The sequence below is a fragment of the Cupressus sempervirens genome, chromosome 3, assembly GCF_028749045.1.
Source record: "Cupressus sempervirens isolate cs-2001-9-10 chromosome 3, ASM2874904v1, whole genome shotgun sequence".
Taxonomy (NCBI): domain Eukaryota; kingdom Viridiplantae; phylum Streptophyta; class Pinopsida; order Cupressales; family Cupressaceae; genus Cupressus; species Cupressus sempervirens.
This window is the reverse complement of record NC_143120.1, coordinates 922826960-922850778: the sequence shown is the minus strand read 5'-3', so window position 1 is coordinate 922850778 and position 23819 is coordinate 922826960.

The window sequence follows — 23819 nt, the reverse complement described above, 5'->3', positions numbered from 1 at the left end:
TTTCCTCTAAAACATCATATAATTTTTAGATTTTTTTGATATGATTTAATATTTTTTCTTTCTCAAAACTAACATCTTTTTGAGTGTTAAAATACATGCTTGTAGAATTTTTTAATTACAATATACTATAATTAATTAAAACACTATGAACTCTATATGAAAATATTCTTGACTCTAAGCTCTATAAAATGGTGTTTATATGTTATTAAAAAAGTATCATAAAAAATAGTAAGAGTTATTGAAATGCCACTTTTCTGAAATAATTTTATTTCTTTAGTAATTGGATATAAACTAGTATTAAAAATCCATTTATTAGCCATTTCCAATTGGAAAAGTGTGAAACCATATATAACTTAGCTAGAATAAATTTATCTAGATTGTATTTTTTAACAAAATTGATTTTTAGATAGAAATTCTCAAATTTAGTCATTATGATAAGTTAGCCTGAAAGGTGACATAGCTTTGTACTTTTACCAAGGTACCCATCACACCTGCCATACCACTGACCAAGGAACTAGAAGAGAAGGAAGTTGAAGTGGTTGAGATGAAGAAGACTTATAGAGGTGAAGCAAGATTCACCTGATTCTCTAAGGAAAAAGAGAATGAAGGCAATGAGAATAGGTCCTAGAAAGAGACAAAAGGAAATAATGCCAAGCTTACCAAGAAAGAATATGTGAGGTCAAATAGAGCCTCAAAAGGCTACTGAGAAGAATCTTGAGATTACACAAATAGGAAGGAAGGCCTAAAAGCCAAAAATTGAAATGGTTAACAACAACATTATTAATGAGGGTAACTTTGTACAATTGAATAAGTTTTAGCACTTGCATACTAGAATTGACATATTAGAGTTAGAGAATGTTGTTATTAGACACATCATCCTATATAATAATAAATTGGAGGAATCAAAGGATGATATTCCAAAATATCTCTATGAGAGGCTAACAAATAGAAGGGAAAGAGTTGTAGAAGAAGATAGAAATATTAGGGAAAACCAGATTAGAAAACTCTGCCAAGTGGACAATGAGGAACATATGGAAAAATTAAAGAGAAATTTATAATCTTATCTTAGAAATAAGAAAAGGGCCATACTGATAATGAGAGGTAATTATTAGGAAGTCAATGAAGAAACTAAAAAGGAAATTGCATAGATGATTAGAGATATGAGTAAAATAGTAATAGTAGCATCCCAAATCATAGTTCGAATTGACACCATGCAAATTGGTGGTACTAAGGTTGTATTTGACATTGTTGAGTATCCTTTTAAGGATCATGTAAAAACATTTTTGGAAATATCTCCAATGATTCTAGCTCTGAAGGAGAAATAGATAAAGAAGAAAGGAAAAGAAGGGAGGAAGAGGAGAAGAAGAAGAAGGAAGAATAGAGAAAGAAGAAATTGGAAGAAGAGAAGAAAAATAAAAAGGAAGAAGAAAATAAAAGGAAAGAAGATGGGAGGAAAAAGAAACAAGAACATGAAAAAAAAAACAACAAGAAAATGAAAAGAAGAAGAAGGAAGAAGAAGAACAAAATAAGAAAGAAGAAGAAGAAAAGAAGAGAAAAGAAGAGGAAGAGAGGAAGAAGAAATGGAAGAGGATAAGAAGACTAGTATAACTAGCACATCACTTATCCTTGCATCTCTAATAGGCTTAGATGATGATGATCAAGGTTGATATCATCTTTAAATAAGATAATCAACAAAAAAAAAGGTGAAGTGTTTACATAAAACTCTTATAGATGTAACTAAAAACTTACAAGGTACACTATCAGTAAAATTATTAGATCCAAATCCAAAGAATAGAGAAAAAATAGTGATTCAAGAATTTGATGTTGAATTAACTAGCTTAATAGATGTGGGAGTAGTTCAAGTACAAGAAAATCATGTTGCTCAGATGTTTGACACAATTTGTCAGAACATCAAGAATGATCTAGGAGCTCATGTTGCCTAAATCAAAGAGTTAAGGAGATGTGAGCTTGAAGGTAAGACATTATATGCCAAGTGTGCCATGTCCTTCAATTTCACTAAGGACATTTATGAGGTTAAAGCAATGACAGATCAGCTCAACCAACCAAGCATCAAAGTTGAAGACATTGAAAGGAAAATCAGTAAGACTTGTGATAAGATAAGTCTGATAGAACTTAGTTGAGAAAGAATTGAAAAGAGGTTCTCACTTCTGAGATAACACCTATTATTGAAGATCAATACACTTGAAAAAAAAGTGAAGGGGTTTATGAAAGCAAAGAAATCCTTTAACAAGTTCATTTATTCAAACTTGAATGTAGTAGAAATTGCATCTTATGGGTTATGTGCTCTCCTTAGAATATCAAAGGGAGTGAAGGACACATGGGAGAAGATCCTAAAGAGATTGAAAATAATTTTTTAGACTGTATCTCTCAATTAACGACCTAGAAGAGGTAAAGAACCAAATTTTCACTTGTATATAAGTTATGACACCTTTTTCATTGATGTCAAAGGAGGAGATAAGTATAGGAGAATTGTATGCAAATTGTACAGAGTATAACGTAAGGGGGAGTAATAGTAATATACTAAGGGGGAGTAGTACTATACAGTATTATGAGTTATGAGGATAGATGGTTATAAATGTAATGATCCACAAATTTTGAATTTTGAAGTTTTGTAAAATTTTAAAGGCCAAATTTTGAAGAGATTTTTTTTACAACATTTTGGGACTTAGCCAATTTCCCATATGTTGTCATCAATGCCAAAGGGGGAGATTATTGGAAATATGGCTAAGTAGGGCATGTTAGGGTTTCCATTTATGGAAACATATATCTTAGGATGAGAAGGTACAATTTACAAATAAAGGTTTCACAGTTAGATGATAGCTTCACTGGTAGCATAGGAACAATTTTGTTGAGTATAGATGAAAAAGCAATATTTGGCACATGTGAAATTTTAAAAAATGGAGTATGAAGTTTCATGATGACATGACTATAAGGAAACTCAAGTGTGGAAACAACTTCCTACATTAATCCCTTTAGGAAAATATTGTGCAAATTCGTATTAAATCCTTACAATTTGAGGTTCAATATTATGTAAACAATAATATTGTAGTCAACCATGAATACAACAAATAGATAGAGAAAGAAAACACATAAACATCAAGATATTTTGGTGGGGAAAAACCTTTTGGTAAAACAACCCTACCCCTCCAAAACCTGCACAATGTATTATCTTCAATGCAGAAGGCTACAAACATACTTGCAATGCAAGTTATTCAAGAGAACAACGACACAAAAGACCAATCCAGTAGCAACATACCATACCAACAATACATTTTATCACTCTAAAAAATAAAACCCTAAAAAATTCTTATATCATGTGCTTTCCCTTTTAAAAAAACTTCCAAAGAACAATCGTATTAGGGTTTTACCATTCTCTGGAAAAATAGGAACGCCATGCATGAGTTGGAGACTCAAGTATACAATACTCAATGATCAATTTCCACATGTCTTCACATCTTCACCTATCATCAAATCTTGTAGATATGGCTCTTATGCATCATAGGAGTCCATCATAACTATTTCAGCCATGATCTCCTTACACACAATCCAAGATGCCAATGCATACAAGTGGAGTGACACATCAACATGCCAACTAGATATGTACACTCACACTTAATTACATTATTTGCAAAAAATAAATTTACAAAACAAATAAAAAGAATAGGAAATATCCAAGGTTGAGAGACCTTATTCCTAACATTCTTCCACTTATTGAACACCTTGTAAGAGCAACAAGAACATAATAGGAACTAAGGGTAAGGGTTGTCAAGATGAGTGGGTCTCTCCTCATTTAGATGATGAGCCCCTGGCTCAATGTTTGGAGAGGAAAATAAATTCCTTGTGGAAACAAAAGAATAAATATGGTACTAAGAAGAGTGAGGATTCTAATTATGGAGATGATGGTGAAAAAGGGTCTAAGTCTGATCTGGGTGATGATGTCAAAGGAGGGCTAAGGTCTTCTAAGGGACTTTTCAACAACCCTAGCTCTATTCAGAAGGAGATTGGTATCCTTAAGTATAAAATGTTAATGCTACTGAACAAGGAAATCGAGCAAAATGTCCAGAGTGGAAAGAACATTAGGAAAACACATTGATGGGCTTTTGGAGGTCATAGGGAATGTTGAAGAAGTTTAAAGCCTAATGCATAAGATCCCTATGATGGAAGCTAAGAAAAGGGTCATGGATAAGGATATCAACAACATTTAGGGGAAGGTGTCCACACTTGAAACCAGGATGGGTAACATGGATAAATAGATTAAACAATTGGTGGATAATGTTACTATTTTCCTGAAGAAGAATGAGGTAGATAAGGGCTAGGATTCCCCTCCTAGGGTTGATTCTCAAGGACCAAGAAAACATACCAGGGCCCATTCAAAGAATATTAAGGAAACTAGTAAGAAAGATGAGGTGAAGGTTTCTACTAAAACCATGCATAATCTGGTGGACCAGGCTGTGAACCTGATAAATACTCCTTAGCTAGTTGGTTGTTGTTCCTTTGCTGGACTTTTGCCATCTTTTCCAACTCTATCTTGTGTGACCTCCTTTTTTTTTTTTTTGAGGTCTATTTCATGTTGTTTTTGGTTTCTTTTCTCTATAGTTCTTTTCGCATGTGTTTCTTTAGAACTCTACTGATGTAAAGGTTTTGGGTCCTTTAAAACCTATTTTTACTTAATCAAAACATAATAGGAACTAACCACTATAGTCCAAAAGGCCCATAGACTCTGAACACCATCTAAACTTCTCCATGCCCACTAATTTCATCAATGCATCTAAAAAATTCTTTATAGTATCTACCTTCTCTAAATTTACCTTTCCATCTTCCACCATGTCTCTCACAAAGTGAAACTGCACATTAATGTGCTTCATTCTAGCATGGAAAGTTAGATTCTTTGCAAGGAAAATAAAACTCTGACTGTCGCACTAAATAGTAATTTGACTTGCATCAACACCAAAATTAGAACACAATCTCCTAAGCCAAATGACTTCCTTACAAGCATGAGTAGCAACCATGTACTCATTTTTTGTAGTGGATAAAGAAACCATAGGTTGGCACTTACTCATCCAACTGATGGCACTACTAAACATAGTGAACACATAAGCACTGGTGGATCTCTTGCTGTTCACCTACCCAATCTAAATTCAAAAACCCATGAATACAAAATGAATGCAAAGTTCCAAAAGAGTTACCATGATAATAAATGGAGTAATCTAATTTACCCCTTAAATATCTAAATACTAGCTTAACTACATCCCAATGTACCTATTTGGGATTAGCCATAAGACAAATTAGAGCTCCCACTACTTGGACAATGTCTAGTCTAGTACAAAGCATAACATACATAAGACTACCAACTGCATTAGCATAAGGTACTCTACTCATGTCCTCCACCTCACTAGGAGAGTTTGGAGAATCATTTAAAGATAAGTTTGTTCCCATAGTGATGGAGACACAACCCAACAACAAAATGGACACAACAGAAAGGGAAAATTATATTAACTGAGAAAATAAGCTAGTACAATAGTACAGAGAAAATAAACTAAAAAACATGCCCTAAGGGCTTACAATAGCATAAATTTGGAGATAATTTCTCCTTATAGTACCTCCTCTCAAACTCCACTCCGAACTACCTTTTACAATGCCAGAAATCTCTTTAAATAGACCCCAGAGGGTTAAGGACTAGGAGTACATTTTAGAAAGTGCTAGTAGGCATCCACCGACCAAATAGAAGGTTCCAGAAGCTGCGGTAGAAGTTGGCACAAATCTAGAAGAATCTAGAAACGGTAACTGAACTTCCGGGAGGCATAACTTTTGAACCGTAGCTTCGATTGACGAACCGTTTACATTTTTAGAAAGCTCTCGAAGCGCTCTATAGCCCTATGGACTAGCTTCTCTTGTCCCCCATTTTTTTGGCCCTTTTCAAGGTCATTTAATGCCCCTAACCTAACTTTGAAGCATTTTTAGGTCTCCAAAACTTGAAAAACTGCAATAACTTTCAAACCGTGGGGCCTTTTGACCTGATTCTTTTTTTGGAATGCTCTAAATCATAATTGCATTCATCTAGCCAATTCACACCTTCTAGGTCACCAAAATGATGGCCAAATTGCATGCTCCTATTTTTTTGAGATTTTCTAGCACACTGATAGTTGAACTGTGAGAGTTGGAACCTTTATTTGACCCAAATGGGTATCCAAAAATGTAAAGACATGAAACAGAAACTAAGTCTAAGTACATTTTTTTTGGCTAACATAGGATTGCCCTTATACCTCTGGATGCTCCTGCATCAGACACCCAAGGTAGATTGAAAAGTGACTCTGTCACTTTATGGATGGTAGAGGAAATCCCAAATGGGAAACCTCAATTGCTGAAATCCAAGTTGAGTCCTCGATCGGCCGTCCTTTCCATTTGACCAAATACTCTTCATACTGCCTATTTCTGGTACTCCTACCCACACGATGATCTAGAATGTCTTCTATCTCCTCCTTCTTAGAAGCAGGAATTGGACATGGATCTAACACCAGCTCCTCATCTGCACCATCATCATGATACTCTGTTAAATCTGCAATGTTGAAAATGGGAGAAATGTGAATAACATCTGGCAGCTCCACCTCATATGCATTTCATGAGTCATGTTTCTTCAAAATTTTGCAGGGGCCAAATTTCCTCATTTTTAGCTTGTTGTAAGTACCGGCTGGAAATCTTTCTTTTCGTGAATGCACCATGACTAGATCCCCTACATCTTCTCCTTTGATTAGCCCTAGCTTTATATTCTTGATTCATCTTGGTAATGTGTGCTTGAACCTCCTCATGTAGACGCTTGAAATGTTCAGCAAATTCTTTCACTTCAGCACTTGTCCTCTCCCCTTTCTCTATCTTCCTCAATTCTGGTGCAGTCCTTAGGCTATTCCCATATACAATTTCGAATGGTGATTTTCCAGTACTCCTATTTATAGAGTTATTGTAAGAAAACTCTACTTGTGGTAGAATCAAATCCCATCCCTTGGGCTTATCTCCAACTAAACATCTCAGCAAATTGCCCAGACTTCTGTTTACCACTTCTGTTTGGCCATCGGTTTGTGGGTGATGCGTGGAACTGAGTTTTAGGTCTGTTCTCAACTTCTTCCACAATGTCCTCCAAAAATACCCCACAAATTTAGTATCTCTATCAGAAGCTATACTCCTTGGAAGACCATGTAGTCTTACCACCTCTTTGAAAAACAAGTCTGCAATATGAACAACATCATGAGTTTTGTGGCATGGAATAATATGTGCCATTTTGGAGAACCTATCAACCACCACGAATACTGAGTCATTACACCTTTGTATCCTTGGCAATCCAAGAACAAAATCCATACGTATGTCCTCCCATGGCCTTGATGGAATAGGCAATGGCTGATATAGGCCAGTATTGTGACTAAACCCCTTGGCAACTTGACAAACCTGGCAACTCTGTACAAAATTCTTCACATCCTGTGAAATTTGAGGCCAAAAATAATGTTCTCTAAGAATGGCAATGGTCTTATCTCGACCAAAATGTCCTGCCATCCCTCCACTGTGTTTCTCCTTAATCAAATTTTCCCTCATGGAACTCCTTGGAATGAACAATTGACTACCTTTGAACAACATGCCATCCTGAATCAAATAGTCTAACCACTTGGTTCTATCTACAGCAACAGGTTCTTTACAAGCTTTCCATGCTTCAGAAAAATCAGGATCATCGGGGTACAAATTCTTGAGTTCATCAAACCCAACTACTTCAACCTGCATTACTGTAAGCAACAACTGTCTCCTACTTAGTGCATCTGCAACCCTATTAGATTTTCCACTTCTATGCTTCAACACAAATGTATAGCTCTGCAAGAACTCTACCCACTTCATATGCCTCTGGTTCAATTTACCTTGGCTATTTAGGTACTGTAATGCCTGATGATCAGTATACAAAACAAATTCTTTTGGCAATAAACAATGCCTCCATTTCTTTAAGGCCTGAACTATTGCATAGAACTCTTGATCATAAACAGAATACTTCTTCTTTGCATCATTCAATTTTTCACTAAAATATGCAATAGGCTTACCTTCTTTGCTTAATACAGCCCCAATAGCACTGCTACTAGCATCACAATCCACCTAGAAAACCTTTCTAAAATCTAGAAGTGCCAACACAGGCTGTTCTGTCACCTTCTTCTTCAGCAATTCAAAACTTCTCATAGGTACTGCAGTCCATTTCAACTCTTTTCTATCCCCTCTTATTGTATTAGTTAGGGGTGCACATATGCCACTAAAATTCTTAATAAACTTCCTGTAAAAACTAACTAGACCATGAAATGATCTTACCTCAGTAGCAAACCTTGGATTATGCCATTCCAAGATGGCTTTTACCTTCTCCGAATCCATTTTGAGACCTTCAGGTGATATAACAAACCCCAAATAGACTAACTCCCTTTTTGCAAAGTTACACTTCTTCAGATTAATTAATAATTTCTCTTCCCTTAGCCTTTCAAGGACACATCGAATATGCAATAAATGTTCTTCCAAAGTCTTGCTGAAAATTAAAATATCATCCAAATAGACAATAACAAATTTTCCCAAGAACTTCTTAAGTACCTCATTCATGAGCCGCATGAAGGTGCTTGGGGCGTTCGTCAATCCAAAGGGCATGACTAACCACTCATAAAGACCCTCCTTGGTCTTGAAGGCTACTTTCCACTCATCTCTTTCTCGAATCCGTATCTGGTGATAACCACTCTTTAGATCTATCTTTGTGAAGTACTGAGCTGCACTCAAGCAGTCCATAATATCATCCATCCTTGGCAAAGGAAACCGGTACTTGATGGTGATCCTATTTATAGCTCAAGAATCTGTACACATCCTCCACTCTCCATCCTTCTTTGGTGCAAGTACTGCAGGTACTGCACATGGAATTAGGCTCTCTCAAATCAAGCCCTTCCTCAATAGCTCCTGAACCTGTCTATTTAGCTCCTCTATTTTAGTAGGAGTCATCCTGTGAGCAGCCTTGTTAGGAAAACTAGCTCCTGGAATTAGATCTATCTGATGACTGATTTGCCTTACTGGTGGCAATCCATCTGGAACATTATCAGAGATAATATCTCCAAACTCCCCTAGTAAATCTGAAACTTCAAGTGGTATTTCACTACTACCTTCTTTATCTTTCATAGGAATTAAAGCATAGCACATATGTTGATGTTTCATGCCATCTAAAAACTTCCTTTCATCAACAAGACAAATCCTAGCACTGCTACATACCTTTTCACCTTCCTTTTTCATGGGCTTCAATTTGTGGCGAACTCCATCCTTTGTCAGAGAGTATGTGTTTGCATGTCCATCATGTACTGCATGTCTATCAAACTGCCATGGTCTACCCAACAATAGATGGCAAACATCCATTGAAATAACATCACAGAGAACTTCATCATGGTAACTACCAATTTTGAATTTTACTAAACATTGTTCACTTACCAGGACCTTATGATCATCTTTTACCCAAGCAATCCAATAGGGCTGGGGATGTTTCTCCCTCTTGAGCTTCAGCTTAGAGACCATCTCTTCTGATACCAAGTTATCAGTGCTACCACCATCAATGATCACGTCACAACATTTATCCTCACACTTGCATCTGGTACAGAACAAACTCCTCCATTGTCCTGGTTCAATCTCACCACTTAGTAGGACTCTTTCATTTACCAAGGTCTCTCCTCTTTCTACATCCTCTGAATGTGATGATTGTGCATCTTCATCCACATGAGTAACCCTAGCTTGGCCCCCAGCTCTCCTATCTGTCCTTCCTTGTCGTTGAGGGCATTCAAAGGCATGATGACCTTCTTCATTACAATGGAAATAGGTACCATGGAAGCCTCCTCTTCCTTGTTCACGTCCTCTACCTCTTCCTCTCTGATTTCCAAAGTCTTGATCATGGGAGCGGTTGAAACCCTCATTCCTCTGGTTCCTGCTAGTACCCACATCTTCATTTTTCTTTTGGGTTTCATTGCGGCCTCCAGATGACCTACCACTTCCCCTTACTCCTTGACCACACCCTCTTTGTCTTCCTTCAAACCTTTTATTCAACTTCTCTTCAACTCATAGGGAAAACTGGTATGCCTCTTCAACGCTGGTCATTCTTACCAAACTTAATTCCTCTTGCATGCTAGGTCGCAACCCAATGATATAACAAGCAACCTTCTCCTTATTTGCTTTTGCATGCCCTACTCTAATCAAGAGGTGGTAAAATTCCTCTGTATATTCTTGGACTGATCTTCCTGCTTGCTTTAACCCATGCATCTTCTTAAACAAATCAAGCTCGTATTCCACAGGAATGAACTGCTTTTTCAATTTGTCCACCATGCAATCCCATCTTGTGATCTTCTCCTTTCCTCTTCTGTTTCTTTCCAATTGAACCTCTTGCCACCAGATTTTGGCATGGCCTTTCAGTTTGGCCTTTGCAAACTTAACCCTATCTGGGTCCCTTATATCCTCATACTCAAAGTATTCTTCCAATTCATTGATCCAATCGATCAACTCATCTGGTTTCAAATTTCCTAAAAATACACCCACTTCAATTGTAGGTCTTTTCCCAAACTTAGTAATGGCCCTAAAAATCCTTTCCCCTGCATGATTTAGAACTTCCCCATCAAATTCCCCTTCTGGTTCCATAACTTCTTCTTCATTGTCATCCTCACTGTCATCACCAGCGGCAACATTTTCTCCTCTACGGAGCTCCTCTTGCAATGCCTACACCTGCCTTTGGAGGGCTCTAACCTCCTCAGGATTAATAGCTTTGGCCCTTCCACCACACTCTCTTTGTGGAGGCATCTTCTAACTTGATCCCACAACCACACAGTCCTGGTGCAAACTGCCTCACAGTCGGCGCTCTATGTACACACTCAGGAAAACCCGCTCTGATACCACTTAATGGAGACACAACCCAAGAAAAAAATGGACACAATAGAAAGGGAAAATTATATTAACTGAGAAAATAAGCTAGTACAATAGTACAGAGAAAATAAACTTCAAAACATGCCCTAAGGGCTTACAATAGCATAAATCTGGAGATAATTTCTCCTTACAGTACCTCTTCTCAAACTCCACTCCGAACTGCCTTTTACAATGCCAGAAATCTCCTTAAATAGACTCCAGAGGGTTAAGGACTAGGAATACATTCTAGAAAGTGCTAGTAGGCATCCACCGACCAAATAGAAGGTTTTGGAAGCTGTGGTAGAAGTTGGCACAAATCTAGAAGAATCTAGAAACGGTAACTGAACTTTTGGGAGACATAACTTTTGAGCCGTAGCTTCGATTGACGAACCGTTTACATTTTTGGAAAGCTCTCAAAGTGCTCTATAGCCCTATGGACTAGCTTCACTCATCCTCCATTTTTCAGCCCTTTTTTGAAGTCATTTAATGCCCCTAACATAACTTTGAAGCATTCTTAGGAGGTCTCCAAAACTTGAAAACCTACAATAAATTTCAAACTGTGGGGCCTTTTGACCTAATTCTTTTTCTAGAATGCTCTAAATCACAATTACATTCATCTAGCCAATTCAAACCTTCTAGGTCACCAAAATGATGGCCAAATTGCATGCTCCTATTTTTTTGAGATTTTCTAGCACACTGATAGTTGAACTGTGAGAGTTGGAACCTTTATTTGACCCAAATGGGTATCCAAAAATGTAAAGACATGAAACAGAAACTAAGTCTAAGTACATTTTTTTTGGGTGACACAGGATTGCCCTTATACCTTTGGATGCTCCTGCATCACATAGAAACAAGAGCACAAAATGGTCTACAATCTATCATGTTGAACCTATCCAACACATACTTCACATATTTACTTTGACTCAACCAAAATTTTCTATTAGACCTATCTCTATTGATTTCCATACCCAAGATGTACCTTGCTGCCCCAAGATCTTTCATCTCAAACTATGCTAACAACTGAGATTTAAAATTAGAAATCATACTTTTACCCTTCCCAAACAACAACATATCATCAACATATAATGCAACAATAAGAAGGTGACTATTTTCAACTCTAAAATAAACATAATGATTGTACCACATCCTAGGAGATTGTTTCCAACCATATAGAGACTTCTTTAATCTACAAACCAAAGATTCTTTACCTTTAACAATGTAGTGCTCAAGCTGTGACATATAAATCTCTTCCTCCAAATCACCATGAAGTAAAGTTGTCTTCGCATCCATCTATTCTATCTCTAGATAATATGATGCAACAAGAGATAACAAAAATCTAATGGATGTCAACTTTTCAATAGGAGAGAATATTTCTCCATAATGTATTCTCTCTACCTATGAGTACCCCTTCGCAACTAATCTAGCTCTGTACCTTTCAACATTGTCATCTTCACATAATTTCTTCTTGAACACCCATTTGCTACCAGCAAGTTTCTATCCTTTAGGCAAAGGTACAAGGTCCCAAGTTTTTTTTTGGATCCAATGAAGCCATCTCATCATACATGGTCTCAACCTAGGAACTTGTATCTTCCATATCCAAAGCCTCTTTCATAGATCTAGGCTCATCAGTGTTAGTAATCAAAGTGAAGGCACAACTATAATCTAACATAGAATAACCAAACCTACCTAGTTGCTTTCTTTCTCTCATGGATCTCCTCAAATACTAAGGTTGAGTTTTTTCTTCCTCTTCTTGTAAACTATCAAATCTACTAGAGCTCTCCTCATCATAAAACCTAACATTGTCTTTTTGTTTAGTCTTCTTAGGGTAGGAGGCAACTGTATAATATCTTCTTCTTTTTTATTTTTTATGTGGTTGTAGCACAATAGGAGAAGATGTTAGCTCTCTAAAACAAAAAATTATTTTATACAACACCTTACCAGTCACAGGGTCCCAAAGCTTGTATCCTTTCACACCAACACTTTATTTGATGAAAATACATTTGGTAACTTTATTTTCCAACGTAGATCTTTTCTTCTTTGGAACATGTGCATAAGTTTCACAACCAAAAACATGAATATCTCTAATTGAAGGCTTCTTACTTGACTACACCTCCATGGGTGTCTTACCAACAAGAGATGATGTAGGAGATCTGTTAACCAGATAGCATGTAGTGGCCATAGCTTTAGCCCAAAACCTTTGTTCAAGACCAGGTCCACTAAGCATACTCCTAGCCTTCTCCCTCAATGTCCTATTCATTCTTTCTACAACTCCATTTTGTTGTGAGGTATAAGGAGTTGTCTTATGCCTCTCGATACCTTGTTCTTTACAATTTTTTTTGAAGTCTACTGAGAAAAACCCACCACCATTGTTAGTTCTCACACACTTAATCTTCTTACTACTCTAATTCTCTATAAGGACTTTAAATTCCTTGAACTGACTAAAGACTTGTGTCTTACTTTTTAGGAAATAAATCCACGTGCTTCTACTATAATCATCTATGAAAGATACAAAAAATACAGACTTCGAGATTTAAGGAACTTTTATAGGACCAAATACATCAAAATGAATAAGATCTAAAACATTAGAAGATTTGTGAGAACTAGAGTAAAATTGAACATGATTTCTTTTACCATAGACATAATGTTCATTGAAGTTGAATTCAAGATTACAATTATTTAACCCTTCAATGAGGTTCTTATTTTTTTGGGTTCTGAGACCCTTCTCACCAATGTGGCCAAACCTCATATGCCACAACATTGTGTTTTCTATAGGAAGCTTTCCATCGAAAGTGTTTTCACCCTTAGGTACACATGTTGCACTACCATTATAACCAATAACCAAATTTTTCTTTTCTTCTTATTCATATTGTGGGGATGAAGTGATAGTTTCTCTCTTCTTTGAAACAAAAGAACTATTGCATTGAGAAATGCATGCATCGAGCTAAAATAGAGTACCTCTCCTAGTACCCTTAGCAAGCACCATAGTTCCTCTCATCATCTTACATCCATATTTTGAAAAAATAACTTGTACACCTACATCATTCAACATACTTACAAATAATAGTTTTTTTGCCAAACTCGTGCCAGACTAGGAATGTGCATTACCCCATTGATCCCCTCTACTCATCCATTAGGGAATCTGGTAGTGACCCATCCTAATCCAACTATCTTTAGTTGAGAATCATCACCCAAGTACACATTTCCACCATCAAAGACTTCATACTTTGAGAACTAGTTTCGATGAGAGGTCATGTGGATGAAGCACCCGAGTCTATCAACCACACATCATCAGATGCATGCAAGGCTGCAATAAAAGCATTGCCATCATCTTGAGATTTTCTAGAACTAAATATGAGGCCTTCTTCTTCTTCTTTGGCTCTTACAATCTTTACAGAAGTTCCTAGAATTATCATAGTTCCAACATTTTTCTTGGACTTTCCAGGAGTCTTTGATTTTACATGGGATTTGGATCTACCTTTTCTAGACTTGTTGTCATTTTCCTTTGCTTTGTCATTGGATCTCCTACGAATAGTAAGATTTTCCTTAGCTAAATCGAAAGAATTTCTCTATGTATTCTTAGATAACAGTGAAGACACCACATCTTTCATTCTGAAGGCGACTAAAGTACTTCCAAGAGTCATCACAAGATGGCCCCATAAATTTGACAAGGAACATAATAGGGTCATACATCGATCTTCCTCTGTCTTGACATCGAATGATGTCAACTATGTAATCAATAAATTAAAAGTATTTAGATGATCTGTAATAGATCCTCCTTCCTCTATTTTTAGAGAATACAACTTCTTCCTTAGGAACAACTTGTTCACCAGAGATTTGGCCTGATACATAGACTCAAGCCATGTCCACAAACTATTTGTAGTCTTCTCATGAAGAATGTGTTGATAATTGGCTAATTATTATATGTAATTTATGTCATTAATGACAAAACATGATGTACATGTTGATAGGAAACCTCAAAAATAAAGATACTTAGTGTTTGGTTATCAGAATATTTTCTAAGTATAGAATTTGGTTTACAATAGTATATTATTTTGTTTATAACATGTTGTAGACATCATATTATGACAATTGAAGTTACATGGAGATAGTATACATGTTGGCGATGATATGTATAACCTTAGAAGTTTGTACAGATTGGAAAAAATAGAGTTAATCATGTTTTGATGAATTATGACAGTGAAATTGAAGGAAATAATCTTTTTGGTTGCAAAATAATTACTTGTCAAATTAGGGTCGACATCCTAGATGTTTACTCTAACATGGAAAAGTGAATTGTGGTCTTAGCCAACTGAGCAGTATTTTGTGTAAAGGAATGGTACTTATGCAAAGGACTTCTTGTGATAAGAAGGGTGCTATTGTGAATGTGTATGTGTGCACTATTGTCTATCAAGTGTGTGAACTTGAGAGCGAACTTTTGTGAAGGCGATATATGAAAAATTTTGTATGAACTATCTAGTGATTCAAGATTGAGTTGAAATATCAAAGATTAGTGAAGGAAGGAAAATAATAGTAGATTACTTTTTTGAGTAGTGAGCTCTTCTTGTAGTTGGAATTGCATGTTTGGGCAGTGTGCACTTCTTGTATACATTATACTACAACTCCTAACAGGGTCAAAATCTTCTAATAGGGATTCAAGTCTCCTAGTAGAGATTGTTATACTAAATTTTCTCATTGACTCCTAACATGTTCCATACTCTAACAAGAAACATATATATCAATATACAATCTAGTGGGTATCATCCCCACCAAGGTTTTCCCTTGGCTAGGGTTTCCCTAGTTAACAAAATATGGCGTTGTGAGTTATCTTTGTGCATTGTTACTATTACTATTCAACATTACTTTATTGCTTTTTTATGCATGGTTTAAAGTAAATAATAATATCCATTTAGTGACTAAAGTTTATAGATTAATGATTCACCCCCTCTCAATAATCCCTATTTCTAACAATTGGTATCAAAGTACAGTTACTTTGAAGAAGCTTAACAACTTAAGTAAGATCCCTATAGATATGGAATAGTTGATGAAGAACCTCAAATAAGCTCTTGAACAAATTGATCTCCTTACTAAAGAAAGAGATAAGCTAAATGATAGATATGAAGACTCCAAAGTATAAATAAGTCAATTGAAAGAAAAGATTGAACATCTAAAATCCAAGCCTGAATCTATTGAATCTAGAACTATTGATGATGACTATTCAAAGTTACAGACATAGTAAAAAATCTTGAAGCATGAATTGAAGATTACAAATTTGAAATTGACTTTGAGAAATGATCCTAGCAAAGTTTACTCTGATTTGAAGATTGAAAATGCAAATTTGAGACCAAGTCTAGAAAATAAAACATATGAATTTGAAACATTGAAAGAAGATCATGAAGAACTCCTTAAGTACAATACTATTGTGAAAGGTGAATTGATACAATGCAAATAGCAGCTTGAGAAACTTTATTCTAGTAGAGAAAAGATTGATGATTCTATGTCTATATGGAGACCTTCTTATGACAAGACTAGTCTTGGTTATTTAATTAGCATCTCTGCAAAGAAACCTAAGATTATATTAGATCCAAAAAAAAAAGACAAATCTGATGATAAGATTGAGTCAAGTCAATAGTTGAGAAGCCTAAAGAAGTTGAGCAAAACAAGGAAGTTGAAATCTTGGATGAACCAAAGAAAGTGGAGACTCCAAAGGAAACTAGGTATGAATTTACACTAATAAGTCATGTAATCATGTTAAGGACTTTATTGTCATGGTATGGGTCATAATGCAATTAATTGTAGGAAACCTAATTATGATAATAGTAGAATGTCTATAAATACTAACCCCATAGATAGAAGAAGATCTAATGAAAGGACATTGAGAGATAAAAGATCTTTTTATGATCGAAGATAGATCACGTGTTATAAGTGTAACAACTAAGGACACATTGCTCAAAAATTTCATGCACTTGATGATCGGCAAAATCCTAGAAGTAGAGCACCTATATGTCAGTTATGCAATAAATTTGGACATGTAGCAAGGTATTTCAGAATGGATAGAAACTTCAGAGATAGAAGGAACAATGGAAGAAACTTTTAGAATAGAAGGAAAGATGGAAGAAACTCCAAAAATGATAGAAGGAACTAGGAAAGGAACTCTAGAACTAGTAGAATCAATGAAGAACAAAGAAACATCATGAGTTGGGAAGAACTTAATGAAGAATTCATGAAAGGAAGAGATATCTCGAAAAAAGAGTTAGATGATGAGATAGAAAGATTGAAGTTAGTTGTTGAGTTTAATTCAAAAATGTTGAATTAAGCTTGTTCATAGCATCAAAATCTGAGAACCTTAGATAGAGATCAAATTAGAGATAGAAAAGTTGGGAAATGGTATATCTAGTTGTGTTTAGATGGTACCTAAGCTCACTTGTGATTTGGAGCTGAGATAAACAAGTTATGATGAAATTAAGAGTTACTCGTATTACAATAAGAGTTGATTCTGTAACAAAAGATGAAAATAAGTTTTTGCAAAAAATTTTGTGATGCAAAGTTTTGAGAATAATTTCATGATGAATGGAGGTTATAGTAAACCTTGGATGACATTTAAAGGTAAAATAGATGATTCTGGATAGTTATCTGATTAAAGAATGCAAATAGTAGTTTCTTCATATTTGCGAAGTAAACAATTAATGTAGTTTCAAGTTGATGCATAAATAGAGTACAAAATTGATTTTACTTCATTATGAACACATTCAAAGCAAAGAGCATTCTAAAAGTGACTTTTCAGAGCGATTTCAAAGCAAACCCTATTTTTGAAAAGAGGTATTTGATCATTTTTTCATAATATTTGTTTGGTAAAAGATATTGTTGATAAGAATTATGGATATGTTAATTGTTGATAAGTAGGAGATGATTTCCACAGCTAGTCAAATTGTGATGTGAATATCAGGATTTAACTGTGTGATTTTTGAGTCAAACTCGATGAACCATGTTTCATGAGTAGTGATTCAACATGGATCCATCTCTCATGAGAAAAAATGGAACACTTAGCACTCATTGGATCTAGGTGATGCTCACAGGGGTGAAGCACCGGGACTTCTCGGGAGGTCACCCATCCCAGTACTACTCCAGCCTGAGCGCGCTTAACTACGGAGTTTCCTCCATAGTTAAACCCAAAGCTTGCAACCCCATTTGCAAAACCTTCACCAAGTGTTGTGCTTTATGAACCATTCATTAGAAAGCCCCTTAAGCTCATCAATTGATAAGTAGGAGATGATTTCCACAGCTAGTCAAATTGTGATGTGAATATCAGGATTTAACTGTGTTTTTTTTGAGTCAAACTCGATGACCCATGTTTCATGAGTAGTGATTCAACATGAATCCATCTCTCATGAGAATAAATGGAACACTTAGCACTCATTGGATCTAGGTGATGCTCACAAGGGTGAAGCACCGAGACTCCCCGGGAGGTCACCCATCCCAGTACTACTCCAGCCTGAGCGCGCTTAACTACGGAGTTTCCTCCACAGTGTTAATTGTTCACAATGTTAAAAATGATGATAGTCCTAAGTTTAAGGTAGTTTTTGTAAAACCTAGTGATGGAAACCCTAATTTTACATTGTCTATCACCCCAAACAACATAGGCTATTTGGAAGTTGTAGAAAACTATTTGAACTACAAGTTTGAGTCAATTGACAATGAATACATGAACAAGGATATGGAATTGGTCTTGAACCACAAAATGATAGTTAAGGCCAAATTTGAACATTTAAATGAATTGGACTTGTTTAAGTCTCATTTCTACCATGAACTACACACAAACGAATGGAGTCAAATTAATGAGTAGGATACATGATAGAAAGTAATAGATACAAGATAATGTACTAGACATCTTAGCCAACCTTATACATGAATTAATGGGTATTAGAAAACAAATTAGTGTACCCATAGGAGAGAAATTGGTTAAAAATAAAGTATAAAGTTACACTAAAGAAGTTTACAATGGGAAGGTTATGGTAATCAACTCCATCAAGTAGGATGATGTAAGATTTCTTAGTAGAATAATAACTTATTTAGGTTGTGCAAGTTCTAAGACAGATGAACTTTTAGTAGGTTTTATATATGTAGCTTATAAAATTTGTGTTGAGAAAGAACAAGTGAATTTGAGTGAAATTTTGAGAATGCAACTCTTGGAGAACCTTGAAAAGATTAAGAAGAAAAAGAATGGTGTATTTAGATTATAATTATTAATAAATAACATATTCTTTCATGTGTTGAAGAGATTCCCCTACTTATTAGCAATAGATATAATGAGTAGTGATAGTTGCACTATGGAGAAGATATCAAAGTTATGCAGAAGACACCTTGCAGACAAGGTATTGGATAGTGGTAATCTAATTATGAGAACATTCCAAAACGAGATGAAACAAAGATTTAGGATCTCACCTGCAATTGTGGATAGGTTCAAGGAAGACATACATATTTTAGTTGATACTGACTATACATACATTCAAGTAGTAGAACCTTGAGAAACATTTTTAGATCCTTTGAGCTATGAGTTAAATGATGATGTTGTAGTTGGCTACATATATAGATTTATTATTGAATTCTGAGAAAGATAAAGTAGAATATAGGTTTCGCACATTTGATGAGATCACACAACATGCTCATCAAGAAACCTTGGAAAAGGCATCTCAAAAGAAAGTTGAGTCAATAATGAAGAAGGCATTATCCAAGGCTAGAATGTCAAAAAGTGAGTGTGAGGTAGTAAGACAGACATTGAAACAAGGTGTATTGAATATTCAACCCTTGTTAGTTTCAGTTGTAGAGACAACTTTAGGACAGAGTATACCATATGCAATAGTATTTGATGTTCATCCCATTGAACATAAGATAAAATTAGAAAGATTAGCTGAAGCAGTGCCTACAAAGACTAAGAGAGTCAAATAGGTGGCTTCAGGACCTCATAAGATGTAGAAAGCATTGTTGAAAATTAAATCCTGTAGTGATGAAGAGATTGAGGAAAAGGAAATCAAGAAAGCTAAAAAGGTGACTCCACCTAAGAAAACAAGAGGAAAATTTCAGCAACCATGGAAGCCAAAGGTTGAAAGGATTAACACAATGATTGCTAATGAGGGAAACTTTGTTCAGATGAAAAAGTTTTATTATCTTTATAATAATTTTGAGAAGGATCAAATTGATATCTCTACTATAAGACATATCATTGTGAATGATTTAAGTATGAAGGATATAAAAGGAGTAGTGAACCAAAAGGCTTATGAGAGACTCATAGAGAAGAAGACTCTAGTAAGGGAAGAAGACCTTGAACTTCAGAAGTCTATTGTAAGGACAACCTACAAGATTGATGATGATGATGAGATAAAAAGATTGTTGAATAACCTTGCTCCATAGTTGAGAAACAATATTGTTGGTGAGAAGGATAAGTTGAGGAAGGAAATAGTAGTAGCCATCAGTCAAATGTTGTTAAAATCTAGGACAACAACTCCTCCAACTCGTAGAATCAAATAAGTATTAGTTAGTGGTGATACCATGAAGATTGATCTAACCAATGTTACAATCAACATTGATGAGACCAATCCATTTGGTGGTTCGAACCAAATGTACTTGATACTGAAGATGTTGAAGAGAAGTTGAAACAAATTGAGGAAGAAAAGAGGCTAATAGAAATTGAAAAGGAAAAGATAAAGGAAGTTAAGAAAAAATTGCTTGAGGATGAAAGAAAAAGAAAGGAAGAAGACGATAATAGGAGAATTGCCAAAGAAGAAAGGAAAAAGAAAATAGAGGAAGAAGAGAGGAAAAGATTAGAAGAAAAGAAGGAAAGAGAAGAAAAAGAAAGGAAAGAAGAGGAAGAGAGGAAAGCTAAGGAAGAAATAAAGAAATAGAGGGAGGATGAAACTAAACCATCTAGTTCATCTACTCTTCTCTCTCTTGCAAGTTTCTCCACTGATGATGATGATCAAATTGATCTGATTTCATCCTTATCCAAACTTTTATAAAAAAATAAGATAGTAAAATTTTTTTAGAAATCATTGATGGAAGTGACTGAAAAATTGCATAGTACCTTAATAGTATAGCATATTGAGTCAGATCCCGAACTGAGAGCACAAGTAGTGCTAAAATATTTTGATGAAGAGTGTACAAATTTGTTGAATATTGCAAAGACAAAAGGTCAAATTTTCTATGATGCTAATTTGTTTAGCACCATTTGCTAGAATATCAAGAATGACTTAGTCAACCTTGATACATGCATCAAAGAACTTTAGAAGTGTCAATAGGAAGGGAAATTCATGTATGTTAAGTGTACCTTATCATACAAACTGACTAAGGATTTGGACAATTAGTTAGAGACAAAGATGAATGAGGTTGAGGTTTTATCCAACATAATCCAACACCCAACAGGTAAAGTTGATGATATTGAGAGTCAACTTGCTAGTGTTCACAGTGAGATTAGGACATTGGAACTTTGGGAAGAGTAGATATTGAAGAGAACATCTGATTTTAGAAAATCTATTGCTCTGAATTTATCATTTGTTGAGAAGTAGTTAGAAGAATATGTCAAGGCCAAAGACACATATACAAACTTTTTGTATTTAGATTTAAATGTAGTTGAGATTGCATCATATGTATTATGTGCAATACTCACATTAGCAAAGTCTACCAAAGAAACATGGAACAAAGGTATGAATTGTTTGAAAGTTATTTTTGATGATTATATGAAGATTATTTCAGCATAAAAGCAAGGACAACAGTTTTGGATAGAATCTTAACATTTTGAGACCTTTGTCATTGATGTCAAAGGGGGAGAGATACATGTGTAGTATGAAGTATATTGTAAGAGGGAATAAGAAACCCTTCAGTCTTTACCCAAATTACAAAAGTTGATTTATATATTGTTGTATATTTCAACAAAACTAATAACCTTCACTAAAAAAATTCATTTGTGAATAATACGGATTCCAAAAAAGAACAAAGTTGGGAAGTTGACAATATAATGCCCAATAGCCATAGCCTCAAAATGGCATGCAAAAGATTATTATAGAACCATCTCCACTATACCAGCATCATATTTAATCCAATACAATGCATTCCAAAAATCTAGCTGAAAAATCCAACGTGTTCAAAGGGTTATCATTCTGCATAATGTTGATAGGCTGCTGAACTGAAGACCCCACCATTCAAAATTGCATCAATACATCATGATCATGCATAATAAGTTCATCAACTGCACTAGCCTTAACTTTTAGTCATTCACAAGCCTGAGGCAATAAATTACCTCTATAGCACCAGACTAAATGCTCCACTTGTCCTAAGTTACCCACTCCCAAAGCTTTGGAAAAGGAGATCACAAAATTTTGGAAGTCTAAATTACTGTTATCATGCAAAAAACCACTTACCCCTACATAGGGTAACACTCACATTGTTAATACATACTCACAAAGAGCACTCCTAATACCTTCCATTCCAAGCAGCATACCAAACCCAAGCCTATCTGCAATACACTCCACCAAACTCAAATCTTAGAAGAGGTTAGTAACATATGTAAAGAAATGAGAAAATATATGATGGGAGAAAGACATGTGGCTACATTGAACACAAATTTGTAGAACCCAAAATTTCTCTGAAACAAAGCATGCAAACATCATAATTGATATTCAAAGTTTCCTTTAGCTCATTTGGAGGCATACTACTGAACCATGGGAGTTCATGTTCTTTACTTGAGATGAACACTTTATAGTAGCTGCGCATATTATCCTAAATCACCATGGCCCCAAATACAAACAAATACAAAATGCTCCAAGAAAATTCTAGGCAGAGCTATGTATTTAACAAGATTCATGACGATAGTAATTAATGAAAAACTAAAGCCACCTTTTTCTACCTTACACAGAATCCATCTCAAGTAAGGACCTTTCTAATGCCATGAGGTGATCTAAATCTCCCAAATTCATCCATGGAATGTACCATAGCTCTCAACTTGCAATTCGTAAATTTCCAAATCCACTAACAAATCTTGAATTAACTTGTGCCAAATTAAATACATCAAATCTGTACCACCCTTATTAAACACTGACAAAAACTTCCTATTAATGTTCCATACCTAGTTGTAACAAGAACCTGAGCAATTCAACCTTCATTAACTGATTGAATCAACAAACACTCTACCCCTTCACACTTGGCCAACACTACATGATACTCAGTGGTCAATGAAACCCAACCAAACATAGAAAACTCTGCACAATGTAATTCAGTCAGCTTTAAACCAAGTCACTTGGTAATCAATGTACCTGACCACACTTAGTAAACTCTGTGTGGGGTCATCCAATCAACCTTTCAACTGAGTAATTTAGTAATAGATGAACCAGACCATTTTTAGTCAATACTCATGGGGTCATTCAATCAACTTTAAACTGAGAAATTCGATAATCAATGAATCCAACCCACTTGACCAAACTTGGTAAAACTTTGCAAGAGATAGTTTGACCAGCTTTATACCAAGTCATGTAGAAATCAATGGACCTGACTACACTTGCTCAACTCTACATGGAGTCATTCAATCAGCTTTAAAATTGAGTAATGCAGTGATCAATGAATCTGACCATGTTCAGTCAACACTTCATGGAGAGAATTAGCCTACTCTGTACCATGACAGTCACTAATCATTGCAACCACTAGATAATTGTTAAACCCAAAAATCTCCAAAAAAAATTCTAACTTGACAGAAATGATAAATGGATCAATCTAGCATTAAATTTTTTTCTCTTTCTGGATTAAGATAAATAAAGATGGAAAATTGATAGGTATAAACTTTGTAATTACCTCAGTAGCCTTCAAGTCATAGCCAATATTAGATAAATTAT